Source organism: Protopterus annectens, chromosome 2.part2, assembly GCF_019279795.1.
Source record: "Protopterus annectens isolate FY-2018-M chromosome 2.part2, PAN1.0, whole genome shotgun sequence".
Lineage (NCBI taxonomy): Eukaryota > Metazoa > Chordata > Ceratodontiformes > Protopteridae > Protopterus > Protopterus annectens.
In genome coordinates, this window is record NC_056730.1 from 1,244,320 (window position 1) to 1,258,617 (window position 14,298).

Consider the following 14,298-nt stretch of genomic DNA (forward strand, 5'->3'; position numbering starts at 1 on the left):
CCACGGACCTTGAATCATTGCGAAAATCAGTGCAATCTCTTCAAAACTGCCTTGTTACACTAGCGGATTGATCCTGTAGAAACAATCTATGTCTGCTGGTCCTGCATGGAGGAATGGCACAAGGTAATTTCACAGAGTTTGTATTAATAAACACTCTTCAAGCTTTGATCATTCTCCAGCATAACCAATTGTAACTGAAAGAGCACATCATTCCTTACGACCTCACAATGCCACACTGAACAGAGCAAGGAAAATTATTTTTCAACTTTTAAACAAGCTGGAGAAAAAGAAATTGCTGGACTGAGCCAAATAGGGGGGGCTAAAAGGTTAGCTTGTATCGATATATTTTCTCCAGGGACTCTCAAAGCTAGATATGTATTTTGCCACTGTTAGAAGGCTCTGCTACAGGAATAAGATCCCCATTACAATGTATTGCCCTACTACATTAATGGTCAAATGGGATAATCAATACAAAGGTTTTACCTCTCCTGAGATGTGCTATCCTTTTTGCAATCTCACTTGCACCCTTCAGAGCTGGGACAATGCAGCTACTCTACCCCGGCAGTCTCAAAGAATAGACATGGATGCATGTCTGACTCCCTCTGAGTCCACCAGTAAGATCATGGACCCAGGGAAATATGCTGCAATATCCCAGAGTACAAGAGTTAATTTAGGAGAAGAAGAATGTAATTCCAGTACACCTCTGACTAGTCCAACATTTCCTAGGAAACAATCTATCAAACAACGTTTGCCCAAGGCAGAGGAGACAGCAGCTGTGAATACAACACAATAACATAATGACAACAGATCAAAACTGCACAGAAGGTACATATTCTCAAAATACCATTGCAGCAAGTAAGTCTATATTTAACAAGGAAAGCGCAGACAAATTTATAAACACTAAGAAACCTTCTAATAAATCTGGTAAGACTGAAACCAAACTGACGTGAAATATTGAAATTCCATTTGGAGGGTAAGGCTTGATAACCCAGTGGGCTATTTACTGGACTATACCCACTACAATTTGTATGATTACGCTGCCTTAACTAGTTAATGTTTCAACTCCTGAAATACTACATGATTGAATTGTGTTTCTCAGTATCTGTATATAATGCTACAACGGCACTTGTGGTGGCCATTTTTGCTACTTTTCCTGTTTTAAATGTATTGCAAGCGCAGATGGGAACTATATTTGGTTCTTTAGTTTTAGTCATATCTGGACATTAAATCAGTTTTTAATTTCTTATTAGGTTACTCGTTTTCAGTCTTAATTGCCTTTGTAGTTAATTAATACTATCATTGTTTTTCCTTATGCAAAATGTATTTTCTCTTGTTATGTTTTCATTTCGCATCTGTTATCCTTTAATACGTATGGCCTTTTATCTCCCTAGAAAAGAAGGACAGATAAAGACTGGTTAAAAAGGCAATGTTGTAATTTTATCTATGTTAAGAATGCTAGATTGCCAAAAGGCAAGCAAGGCTTTTATCTTGTTTTTGTGACGGGGTACACCTTAGTAGATTTGATTCTAATCCCAAGAGAGGGGTATTACTAAGAGTCTAATAAACACTTAACTGAAAATATCTGACAAGCACAGTCACTGGATCTTGGATGTCTTTTTCTCCAACCTGGGTGGGAGGTTAGCATAATGGTCAAGATGTTTACCTTACAGACATGAAGCGCAGGGTTTGATTCTCACATGGGGTAATCAGCAAGGCTTAAAATAGTCCATGAGAGCAGTTAGCCTAGTACTAATCTATGAACCTATAAATCTATGAACAAGGGTATATGGGTTGTATGATCTGGCTATGGTCCCAAAAAGGATGACTCTTCTTTCTTGCTAATTGATCAGAGTACTTGAAATCCTTGAGGGGAGATTTCTTCAAAATGATATAGGCTAAGGCTATTAATGTCCTTCCTGATTCAATAACAGATTGATGCAATCCGAGTAAAAAACACATAAAAGCCCATAATATTATTAGGAAGCATGAATCCATCTGTCACTAATATATGCCTGGAGTGCAGTAAATTCTTTACTTATAAATCCCCTCACGATATTTCAAGTATCATGATTGCTTACTTCTTAGTCTCATTGAAAATATTAAGCCAGGTGACATGCACTAAGCTCTACCCTGAGCCTAAGACTGACCATGAAGTTATATCTTTGAGTATGCTACCACAATCATTTAAATAAAAAAGGAAGGCATTGAGAAGTGACCAATTAATACTAAAGATGAAAAGTTGGTTTATAACATTGTTGATGATGTCAAACATTTTAACCCTGAAGCCATATTCAAGTATGCTTATTAATGATTTGTGGGAGCCCTCCAAGTTATCATTTGAGAATGTATGCACTGGGGCAAACTATGTATTTTTACATGTATATCAAAGTAAGATAGCTGGATATAAAGCTGCTGTCTTAAATTTAGGGTCCAAATACAAACTAGAACAATTTAAGAACTCTAAAATCCTTGATGAATATAAAAAAGCCCAGCTGCATCTTAATTTAGTGCTGAAAGGAAAGGAATACCTTTTTTAGAGAGGACAGTGTCACAAGTTTTGACTTAGGGCAACAAGGCTAGTAATTTTTTGGTTTATAGGTTGTAACAACGTAGGCGATCCAGTTTCGTATTAGGTGGCAGAAACTCCCCTCAGGATGACTTGATTATGTCCATGGCTGGAAGAAATTACTTTTTTGCTATTTTTTTTCACACAAGTTGCATAGTGAGTCAGAACTCCCTGGTTGTTCTCCATTACTGGGCTCAGTCTTTGCTTTGCTTGACTCCCTAGTTTGTCCATCAAACAAAGATCTTCCCTAGCATCTCCTATCTCAGAGCAAGAAGATCAGTGGGCCATCAGCTCGATTTCTAGGGGTAAGGCCTCAGGACTGGATAACTTAAATGCAAAACTTTATTCAGTCCTTAAAGATCTTTTATTCCCTGGCTTAACCCATCTCTTTCAAATTTTCCAAACTTCAAAATCTATCAGTGATTCCCCTAACACCTCAACTATTATGATCATTCCTACACCAGGCAAAGATCTCATATTACCAATGAACTACAGGTGCATTAATCTTATTATTACAGATGATAAATTATATGTTACAATTTGTGCTAGAAGGCTTGAGTCAATTTTACCAGCACTGATTTTGAATACACAAGAGGTTTTATCAAAAGGAGAAACAGGGCAGGCAACCTATGCATGCTAGTCTTGTACTTTCAAAAATATTCCTGACCCTGCTCTGGCATTTTTTGTGGATTTTGAAAAGGCCTTTGATTCTCTTACATGAGATTTTCTTTCAACAGTTTTGCATCATAGGAAATTCTCAAATGAGTTTATTAACACAGTTCAAGCCTTATACCAATCACTCCAAGCATGCCTGTTTACTAATGGGACTCAGTGTTCTCCCATCCCAATGTATAGAGGTACACATCAAGGCTGCCCACTATAACCAAGTTTATTTTTTTAGCCATAGAACCCCTTCAGTTGCTTTAATCATATTTTGGGTTGGTCTCTGTTTGGAGTCTGGGCAACTGTCTACCAAGACATACATTTGATTTCCAGACTTCATATCCTTCAAAAAAATGCATGCTAACTCATTTGCTGACAACTGTATGACTTTTTCTAGTGACCCTATTAAAAACATTTCCCTTTTTCAAACTCTAGTAGATACATTTGGAGATAAGTCTAGTCTTATAATTAATCCCTCATATCTAGAGATGTTTAATTGTTAATGTGGCATTAGACAAATTAGGCTTGCACTAAATGTTTTTACCCTTTAAATGGACTAAATCCTTTCCTTGCTATCTTGGCATAAAACTACATACCAATACCCACCAAATGCTGCAAATTAACATTAGAAATATAGGGGATAAGGTGTTTCTATGGATACATTCTTGGAGGTGCTTATACATTCCTTTAATAGGTCACATAGCAGTGATTAAGAAGTTTGTCTCCCCTATACTTTTCTATGTATTTCAGAACATCCCCACCCCCTCAAATTCACCTGATGTTGAGAAACATTTGTATGTTAATTGATGGTTTTATTTGGGGGGGGGAGTTAACCATGCAACAAGACCTTCTTCTCTAGTTTCTGTGGCCGTGAGTATTCCAGACTGGGTCTTATATTCCAAAGCCTTCATTCTCTCCCATCTCTTTGCTATCAATGTCCTACTTTACCTAAATTAAATATTATCGTTCAGACATTTTTTCACCTTGGGGATTAAGTTAGTACCATAGATTTCTTCCATCACATTTTAAAGCATGGCACTCACTCTGGCAGTCACATTTAGTGCTATTTTTAAAGAAAAAAATTACCTTGGCATGGAATTTGGAGTTCTGCCATTCCTGTATTGGTGGATGGAACTCCTTTTACAGATAATGACTGGGACATGAATGGTATATGCAGGCTTTCAATGGAACACAGGAGCAAACTTTGCAGGTGATTACTAAGACCATATGATGCCCAGCTGTATCTTCCTTTAAGCAGACCCTTTTCAAACGCTTAACAGTTAATAGCGCTCACCTCTCAAACTGAGCAGGGATATACATGATAACACTGGTGTAAATTTGTGTCTCTCCATCTACTAATCAAGGCTAGCCTTAAAGGTGGCCAAAGTGGTAAAGTGTTTGACCTGTAGGGGCAACCTGTTCCATAGGCTATAAGTATATTGAGTTAGGAATCATTCGCTCCAACAAGTCTTGCTTATTTGTTGGTATAGATTGAGGTCCTTACTGTAGGTGTTTGTATTGCTACGAGTTTTGCAAAAAAAAAAAAAAAAAAAAGTAGGAGGTCAAATAGGACTGGGTCATTCATGGCTTCAAAAGCAAGACAAAAGTCACTTCACAGCAACCTCTATGCAATTCACTACAAAGAGAATTGTGCTAATCTATTAAGGTTGTTGGAATATTAAAGGCCTTTTATTTCCTTGGTTAGAAATCCTTGGGGCCTTTCCAACTGAGTGATATGCTTGAATTTCTACATTGCAAAGGAAGCATTCAGTTCAATGATGGATCAAATAAGAGAAGAGTACAGTATTGGGATCACTTTTTTGGATCTTGATGATATTCCTTTGGAAGTCAGCTGGGTCAGATAGAAGGATTTCCTGACCATGTGGAAACACGATGATCAAGTGAGACAGATCTGTCCACATAAGTACCAAACCTAACTACTACAGTTGAAGGTGAGTGGACCCTTCGGTATTTTAAGTGCCTATGTGAAAGACTGCATATTGCATACCAGCCATACCATCTTCCCTGTCTTGACTATATGAATCAATGTAGGACTTTTCTCACAGTATGCTATAAGGCTTTCTCTATATATTCTATTCTCATCTCTCCTTATGTAGAGAAACTAATGGAACCTCTTATCTCTCAGATAGCAAGAATTGGGACTTCTGTTCAATACAGGGCGAGATTTTTAAAAACCATAAAGACCCACTGGGAAGTACTCTATCCATATAAGAATTATATTTTCCCTCTGACAAGGGTATTGGAACCCATCTCTCAGTACCTTTGGTAACATTGGGGCATGAATATGTAGGATGTGACTCTCCTAACCTTAGTTCATAAATTCTGAGACTGTCCTGTAATTTTTCCATGCTGGTTTATTTATTTATTTATTTATTTATTTAAATTTGTTGACGGGGAGTGTCCGACTGGACGTGGGTCCATTTTCAGCGGAGGCCCGGGGAGAAAAGCTCAACAGTAAAATAAGCAGACAGTAGTTACATTGGATTACATAGCAATTAACAATTTAACATAGAAATTACTTACAACATATTTACAGATGAACAACATAGTACATCAGTAGACAACTAGAATCTTTATCTGTGAAGTACATAACAGGCATTAACAAATGTAACAATGAGAAGTTCCTGCTGTATAATAAGTACTAGGCTTATGAGCATCTGAGCTTGCTATCATCAAGGTAGTTAGTGGAGGTGAAAGAAAGGTAGTAGTTGGATGGGGTGGATGATATTAGAGTGGGAGTTGCAAGGGCACAGCCAGCATGTTTTTAGGTGCGCTTTTAATAAAGTTTTGAAGTTGGTACATGATGGTACGGAGGTAATTGTGGGTGGGAGTGAGTTCCATAATTTGGCTATGGCGCAAGAGAATAGTGCTTCACCAGCAGAGTTATTGGCTTTAGTGATCTGCAAGTGATTTTTGTTGCTGGATCTTAGTGGTGTGGTGGTGCGATAGGGTTGGAGTAGATTCTGGAGGGATGGGACATTTAGTGGATGGTATTCTAGTTTGTGGGTGAGTGAGAGTTGATACCACTGAAGGAGGTGAGGGAGTTCAAGCCAGCCCATTTTAGCAAGTGAGAGACAGTGGTGACTACGGTAGGATGCCCCTGTGGCGAATTTGGCGATTTTGTTGTAGCAGGTCTCTAGCTTGTTTAGATCACATTGCCTTAGGTTGGTATATACTGGAGAGGCATAAAGTAGGGTGGAGATAAGGTCGGAATTTGTTATTGAAATCTTTGCTGCTTTGGTGAGAAATTGTTTATTTCTGTATAATGCTCCTAGTTTTTTGTGGACTTTTTTTATGGTCATGGATATGTGAATGTCAAATTTTAGTTTATTGTCTATTTCCACTCCTAGCAATTTGGTGTGTTCAGTTGGGTATATAGTGGTGTTGTCTTTTGCTGTGATGTTAAAGTGAGAGTTGTTTTGAGTATGTTTGGTGGGTTGGAAGATGAGTAGTTTAGTTTTGTTTGGGTTGAGTATTAATTGGGCATCGGATAACCATGTTTCAACAGAGGAAAAGGCTTCCTGTGTGACTTTTTGCAGTTTGGGTAGGGACTGGGCTGAGCAGATGATGGTTGAGTCATCTGCGTATTGGATGAGTGTGCCATGTTTGGTGGCAGAGGCTAGATTATTGGTGTAAACAGAGAAAAGTAGGGGTCCAAGGATGGATCCTTGGGGAACCCCTATGGAGACAGGTAGTTGGGGAGATATGTCATTCTGCCATACAACGGATTGTTAGCGGTCAGACAGGTAACAATGAAACCATTTGATGACTGATTGTGAGAAGGATAGGTTATTGAGGACAGAGATAAGTTGTTTGTGTGGGACCATGTCAAATGCTTTAGATAGGTCTAGGAAAGTAGCAGAGGAGAGATAGCCATTGTTTTTATGCTGAAGGATAGTGTTAGTAAAGGAGAGTAAGGCAGTGGTGGTACTATGGTTTGGTCGGAAACCATGCTGAGTACTGGAAAGGAGGTTGTTAGTAAGGAGGTAGTGTGAGACCTGAGAGTGTATGCATCTCTCTAGTATTTTGGAGAGTGGAGAGAGAATAGCTATGGGGCGGTAATTGGTTAGTTCTGCAGAGGGTCCGCCTTTGTGGAGGGGAATTATATGTGAGACTTTCCACAATGTGGGAATGTAACTTTCTGACAGAGATCGGTTAATCAAGATGGATACTGGTTAGGCCAGAGCATCAGCTACGATTTGTAGGTATTCACTTGGGAGGTTGTCTGCTGCTAATTTGGTGGGTTTAAGTTTAGTTAAGAGTTTTTTTATGTTGGAGGTAGGTACAGGAGAAAAAGAGAAGGCAGTGGGGAGATTAGTAGTTGAAGGTGTGGGTTGGAGGGGAGGGGGGTTGTGTTGTTTAGCTAGTGATAGTATGGTTTGGGTGAAGTATGTGTTGAATGAGGTAGCAATATTTTCTGAGGAGTGAGGGATGTTAGGAGGAGGGGTACTGACTTTACCTGGGTGGAGGATGGAGTTTATGGAGGACCAGAATTGTTTGGGGCTGTGTTGTGAGGAGTCTAGGGCAGACTGGTAGTATTGGAATTTGTCCCGTTTTATTAGCTTTTTGACTCTATTGCGTAGTTCTAGGAATTTCTGTCTAGCTGCGGGGTTTACTGTAGTATCCAGGATCAGTCTCACTATGACTGCATCTTTACCTAGTACTAAATAGGCTGCATGGGCAGGCTTACCACACTACATTAGTAAACACAAGACAATTATTATAATTTGGCTACTGCAGGTTTCAGCTACCCCCCCCCCCCAACTGTATAGATTTTTGCCGAATGTCCAAATTTTTGCCTTGTATTTTCTGTCTGTTCCTCACAAAATTTGTAGCTTTCTCAGAAGTTACTGAAAAATGAAATCACTAAGTAGTGACATACCTTTGAGTTTCAGACTTCAGTTTTTTCAGAAAATGCATTTTAACTCAAACCCTATTATTTTATCAACTTTCTAAGTTTATAAGAGCAATATTTAAAATATGTCCATATTTTTGGACATTTGCCCTCCCATTATTTTAATTTTGTCCATATTTATTTAGCTAAGAGGTTGAAAGGTAGAAAACTTACATATTCTTTGCCTGGAAAATCCCTACAATCTATCAGTGAATGATTTATGGACATGGCTTATACACAGAGGCACTCTAGTTTCAGGAGGGTCCTTGTTACATACTAGTTCATTTTTCAATCAACATCTAAGTATTCCTGGAAAAGATATTGTCCCTTTATGGTCCACTGTGTGTGTTGCAAAATCCCAGTAGTTTCTAATGAAAACTGATATAGAAAATCTCTCTGTTTTTACTATTTATTGTTAAACAAATCATGGTTGAACATGTTCCCATCTCATTGCACATTTTGCTGAACCCACCCTATCTCTCTATCAATCACTTGATTAACCAAGAGATCAACTATCACCATTCATAGCAGCTTTTAACTTTTATTGGTTTTCCACCTTGTATTGTTTATCTTAGAATCACAGGAGATTACTAGGCTATCGACCAAGAGGTCATTTTAAGCCTAGCCATTTCATCACAATGTAATATCATGAAAATGCTAGTCAATATCCAAGATTGTATTCAGTGATGACTGCCCATGTCCAGAAGGGTTGTGGGTGCTATCCCCAGTAGGAATTTATGGTGCCCCATCCACTCATCCAGGATCCTTTTGAACAGTGTCATAGAGGTTCTCTGTTTCACATAAATTGGTAGTCTGTTCCAAAGATGTAGCAGTCATTGGAAGATAAATCTGTCTCTCCAGTATGTGCTATTTAAGTCACAGGCCATATTTAGGTCCCTAGGATGGGTAGCCCTAGTCCTGTTTGATTTACCGATATGCAGCAAGTTCATTAAGTTTGGTTCTTGGATTGCTCTGTACACCAGGCATAAGTCTCCCCTAAGAAGTATATATGACAGGAGTATAGTGACAGGGAATTTAGTTGGTCTGTGCTGCCTCTTAACCTTCTTTGCTACAAACCTTTGAGGTCTCTTCAGTTGCTGCTTTGTATGGTACATGCCAAACGGGGCATTATACTCCGTTATGGGCTGGATTAGTACTGAGTATATAGGGGTTATAACCTCTTTTGCTCTTGAAGTGATGTCTTTACTAATCAAATGTGCTATGTAGAAAGTCTTCCTTACTACAGTGGACACATGGTGGTTGACGTTAAGGTTGCAGTCAACTTGTGATCCCAGGTCCCTTACCACTTTGTGGGTTCTTAGGGTATTTTTGTTGATTTGCGAGTGTGAAGGGACATTGTTTATGCCAAAGGGAATGATGATGCATTTCTTTGCACTCAGTTTGAGACCATGACTGATACACCAGTCATTGGTCTGTGTGAGACCCTCCCGGTGTATACTGACATCATTTGGGTATTCAGTGATTGCACCTAGTTTGCAGTCGTCTGCAAACATAGTCAGCCAAAACCCCTGAGTTTTGCCCTGAACTTCTCAGAAGTATTTATCAAATAGTAGGGGGCACAGCACTGACCTCTGTGGCACCCTGCTGGTAACAGGTCTGCTGGTTGATGTGGAGTCACCCATGTTGATAGTGAGTGTCTGGTTTGTGAGCTATCTGGCAACCCATCTTACAACGAAAGAGTTTACATTCTGTTTGCTAAGTTTATCATAATGCCTGAATGTGAAAGTGTGTCAAAAGCCTTTGCCAAGTCAAGGTATAACGGATTTGCCTTTGTTAATGGCCCTGGTTACATTTGCAAAGAAGTCCACCAGGTTTAACAGGCAGGCTCTGCCCTTGATGAAGCCAAATCGGGTAGGATCCAAGGTTTGGTGGTCATCTAAGTCTTTATTTATGAGGTCCATAGTAATACATTCCATGACCTTACAGATGAGTCTGGTCAGGCTTATGCATCTGTAATTCCCAGGGTCTGTTGCTAGGTCCCATTTGAGGAGGGAAATAACTGTTGCTGATCTCCATTCCAAAAGAACAAAGCCTTTGGTTAGGCAATGATTGAAAAGGGTACTTAATGGTGATGCTAGTTCATGTTTTACCCTGTTTAGAAGACAGCCTGGAATGTTATCTGTTCCCATAGATGCTGTGTATTTTGCCTTGGACAAGGCTATAAGGATCTGCTCTTAAGATATGTAGGGTGGAGGGGTTAGGGGAGAGTTTATGATAAATTAAGAGGGGAGAAGGGAGTGAAATTTTCACCAAACCTATCCACTAGCAGGTTTGCTATCTCTGTGGGGGTCAGTGTGTGTGATGCCATTGGTCATTAGCTCTGCACATGCATGCTTGGGTCCTACCTTTTAGGCTAAGTATGTAGCTGTAAAAGGCCTTATGGTTATCCTTGGCTGTACTTACTAAGCTTCTCTCAAAGGACCACTTACAAGATTTGACACGTTATCTTATTTGCCTGTTGAGGCTGATGACAGTGCTTTTCCATTGTTGGGTCTTTGCCTTTATTTTCTTGAACAGTAACATTTTGCATTTATTGTGGAGTTTGTTGATGCTGGAAGTCCATAATGGCAGCTTGTTTTTACCTGCTGCTCTGGCTTTGATTCTTTCTGGTACAGCCAAGTTTATACACTTATGCAAGTGATTGTACAGGGCTTTAGTGTAAGATTCGGTATAGTTACCACTTCCAGATTGGGGGGGCTTGGAATGCATTTATACCTTCATCTAGGAGGGTATAGTTTGCTGTGGTGAAGTTTCTTAGTCTGATTTCACCTTTTGTGAGTTCTGGTGTTAGTGCCAGCTCAAAGGTGACTGTTCTGTGGTCAAATTTAACTAATGAGGGCCCGACCGTTGTAGCAGTTCATCTGTTTGACATGTTGTTAAGGACCAGATTCAGAATATTGGTTCCCCTTGTCGGGGTATGAACAGTTTGTTCCAGGGCATTTGAATTAACAGTCAAGGAACTTTTGCACTAGGGAGTTGGGGCTAATGCAGGTTTCCCAGTTGACGGTGGGATAATTGAAATCTGCTATAACCAGAGTGTTTGGTAAAATTTAGATTGTCTCCAGTTTGACCAAGTAGGCTTCATGGGTGTCATGACTCATGGAGGAGGACTTATAATTGGCCATGACTTGAATAACCTGGACTTGGATTAACTCCATGGAGTTGTCCAATCAAACTAGACGGGAGGTGAATTTACCTCTAATATAGATAGAAACACTGTGTCCTTTGGTTTTCACATGTTCATTTTGCCATTTAAAAGTTTGGAAGGCATTGTAGCCTTGCAAGGCTGGGGTAATCTCTGAGGCCTTGAACCAAGTTTATGTGACTGCGCAGACATCTACATCTTCTAATGGAAGTTTTTCCAAGGAGTGCTGTTTTTGGTTTAAGCTCCTATCGTTTAGCAGTACAACCCTTATTTTGTTCTGGTTGGCTAATTTATTTATTTATTTTATTTATTTTACATTTGTTTATCGGGAAAGTCCGACTAGACTAGGTCCATTTACAGTGGAGGCCTGGGGAGAAAAGCTCCACAATTATAACAATAATGCATGCTTTATAAAGAATTATAACAATAATACATGTTTTAAACAGAATTATAAGAACAAGCTAGCAGTGAAGAACACCAATAGATCTTTACATGTGGGAATTTATAGACAGACAAGACATAATAGATATTTACATGTAGAAATTTTTAAACAGACAAGACATATTAAAACAACATTATTCACATTTTCATGCTAGAAATATGAATACACACAGAATATATGTCAGCAGTTATCATGGTTGATGAGCTACTGACTAGCGGTAGCTTAACTGTTAGTGCTGTAGAGCGTTACAGTGAAGTAATTAGAAGACACTGTTGTCAATGGAGGGTGAGAGGTAGGAAGCATTTATTTTTATGTAATACATGGACATAACTAGGTAGTCAGTAGGTATGCTTTTAGAGTGTTTTTGAAGCGTGAGGTAGAGGAGCTTGCTGTTATTGAAGGGGGAGGGTATTCCAGTTTTTAGCAACTGTGTGAGAGAATAGTGCTTTTCCTGTGGTATTATTAGCTCTAGAGATACTGGTTCATAGGTTCATAGGTTCATACTAGGCTATCTGCCCTAGGGCATTTATAAGCCTAGCCAGAGTGTGTGTGGCTTTCACCACCCCTTAGGATGAGAATACTATACCCATTAGTTTGCTGTGCCTCTGTCCAGCAGTGATACAGAGATGATGGTTTTTGTGATGTTTTATCTATTCTGGTACGTTCATCAATGAGTTGTGAGAACCCATAGAGGTTTATGTGGTTAGAGGGGCAGTTGGAATTGCAGGATAACAAGTCAGTATTTAAATCACCTAGCAGAATACTTTCTTGTGTTAGATTATTTCTAGACCATTGTAAGATTTCCTCAATTATGGAAGTGTTGTTTCCTGGTGGGATGTAGCAGCAGAGGATATTGATTTTTTTTATTTTATTTATGCAGACAACTGAACCTAGTGTTTCAGCATTTTTGAATTTAGGTAGAGGGGTTTGCAGAGGTTGGAGATTTAGATTTTTAAAGTGAATTGCTATTCCACCTCCTTTTTTACCTGCTCTATCTAGTCTTAGTATATTATAGCCTGGTGGGAGGATTCTTTCATTTTGGATATTTGGTTTAAGCCATGTCTCAGTAATGGTCAGTATGTCAGGAATGTAGTGGCCTATGAATGCATGCAGGTCAGGTAGTTTACTTGCTATGCTTCTTGCAATGATGTTAAGAATTAATAGGTCTGTTGCTTGTTTGGATATACACGGGGTGTTATGTGGACCTGGGTTTGGGTGTAGGCAAGAAGTGTCTTTGTGAGTGATAGTAGGTGTTTGATTGTGTGTGTGGCTTCTTTTTTGGATCTAGGTGATACTTTTATAGTGTTGCATCTTGGTGTGTGAAACTCATATATATATATATATATATATATATATATATATATATATATATATATATATATATATATATATAATATGGTGCTATCATTAAATATTGTAGAATTTATAAAGAAGTTTGTGTGGGTTTTTGTAGGCATGGGAGTAAGTGTTGTATGGAATGTAGAATTGTCTAGTGGTATATTAGGTTGGGTGGATGTGATGCAGGTTAGTGCTGTGAGAGCTAGTGAGATTGATACTAGAGTGATTTCCATGTTGTATGTAAGTGATGCTTGGGTGTTGGTAGTAAGCTGGTTAAGGAATAAAGGAGAAGGTGGGGGTGTGATTAGTAGGAATAATGTGTCAGATATAGGTGGTGAGTCAGGTAGGGGTGTGACTATAGATGTTATTATGAGGAAGCTGATTGGTTTGGCTGTGGTCAGGTGATGAGAGGTTAGAAATAAATGAGGGTTTAGTGGGGGTGTGTGGGAAATGGGGGCAGGGTAGGGGAGCGGAGTAAGCCAAGCATAGTGAGGTGAATGGAGTGGGGCCCACACAGATCACGAGACTGCAGAGGTAATCAGTATGCCCTTTCCAGGGCAAGTAGTGACCGAGAGTAAATTTGTATTTTAATATATAATATCAGAGCACCTTGTGTATGTGGGTGCAAGTAAAATAGCTTTAACCTGTATTTTCAGAGTACGTTGTTTGTTTAGGTGCAGGGATAATGGGGAAGCCTAATGTGACACTATCAAGAGAAGGGGAGGAGGGAGGATATTCAGTGGGGAGATGGTAGTGAAACCTGATCTAAACCCCTACCTATGAGGTAAGAGCTGGGGAAAAAGTACCAGGAGTCTAAGTAATGAAGGTAAGCAGTGTTGTAGTTTAATGGCAGGGATAATGTGTTCCACTATTTATTCACAATGAATGGAAAAAATAACTGCTTTAAAGGGACTTGGGTGACTTTACAGTATACAGTAATACTGGAGAATTTAAATAACTGTAGAGCACTGTTTTGCTTACAAGATAAGCTGCTAATCTGGGCTAAGATTCAACTGTTTAGTGGTGTTCTGCTGCCAGCTAGTGACAGTTAATTTCAATGGCAGGGATTGGGAAAAGGAGGGGGAGACCTTGTAAGTGTGCAAGCTAAGCCAATATAATAAAATTAAGTAAAAGCACTAAACACTAGATGCAAAAATTAGTTAACAGAGAATACACCTACAGAAGACTATTGCAGAGAGTAAAAGTCC

General features: G+C 39.2%; 1 protein-coding gene across 1 annotated transcript in view; it reads right to left on the minus strand.

The window, feature by feature from the left end:
• The window catches only part of GFRAL (GDNF family receptor alpha like), a 176,928-nt gene that overhangs the window by 52,032 nt on the left and 110,598 nt on the right, over positions 1-14,298 (minus strand). The window lies entirely within an intron of this gene.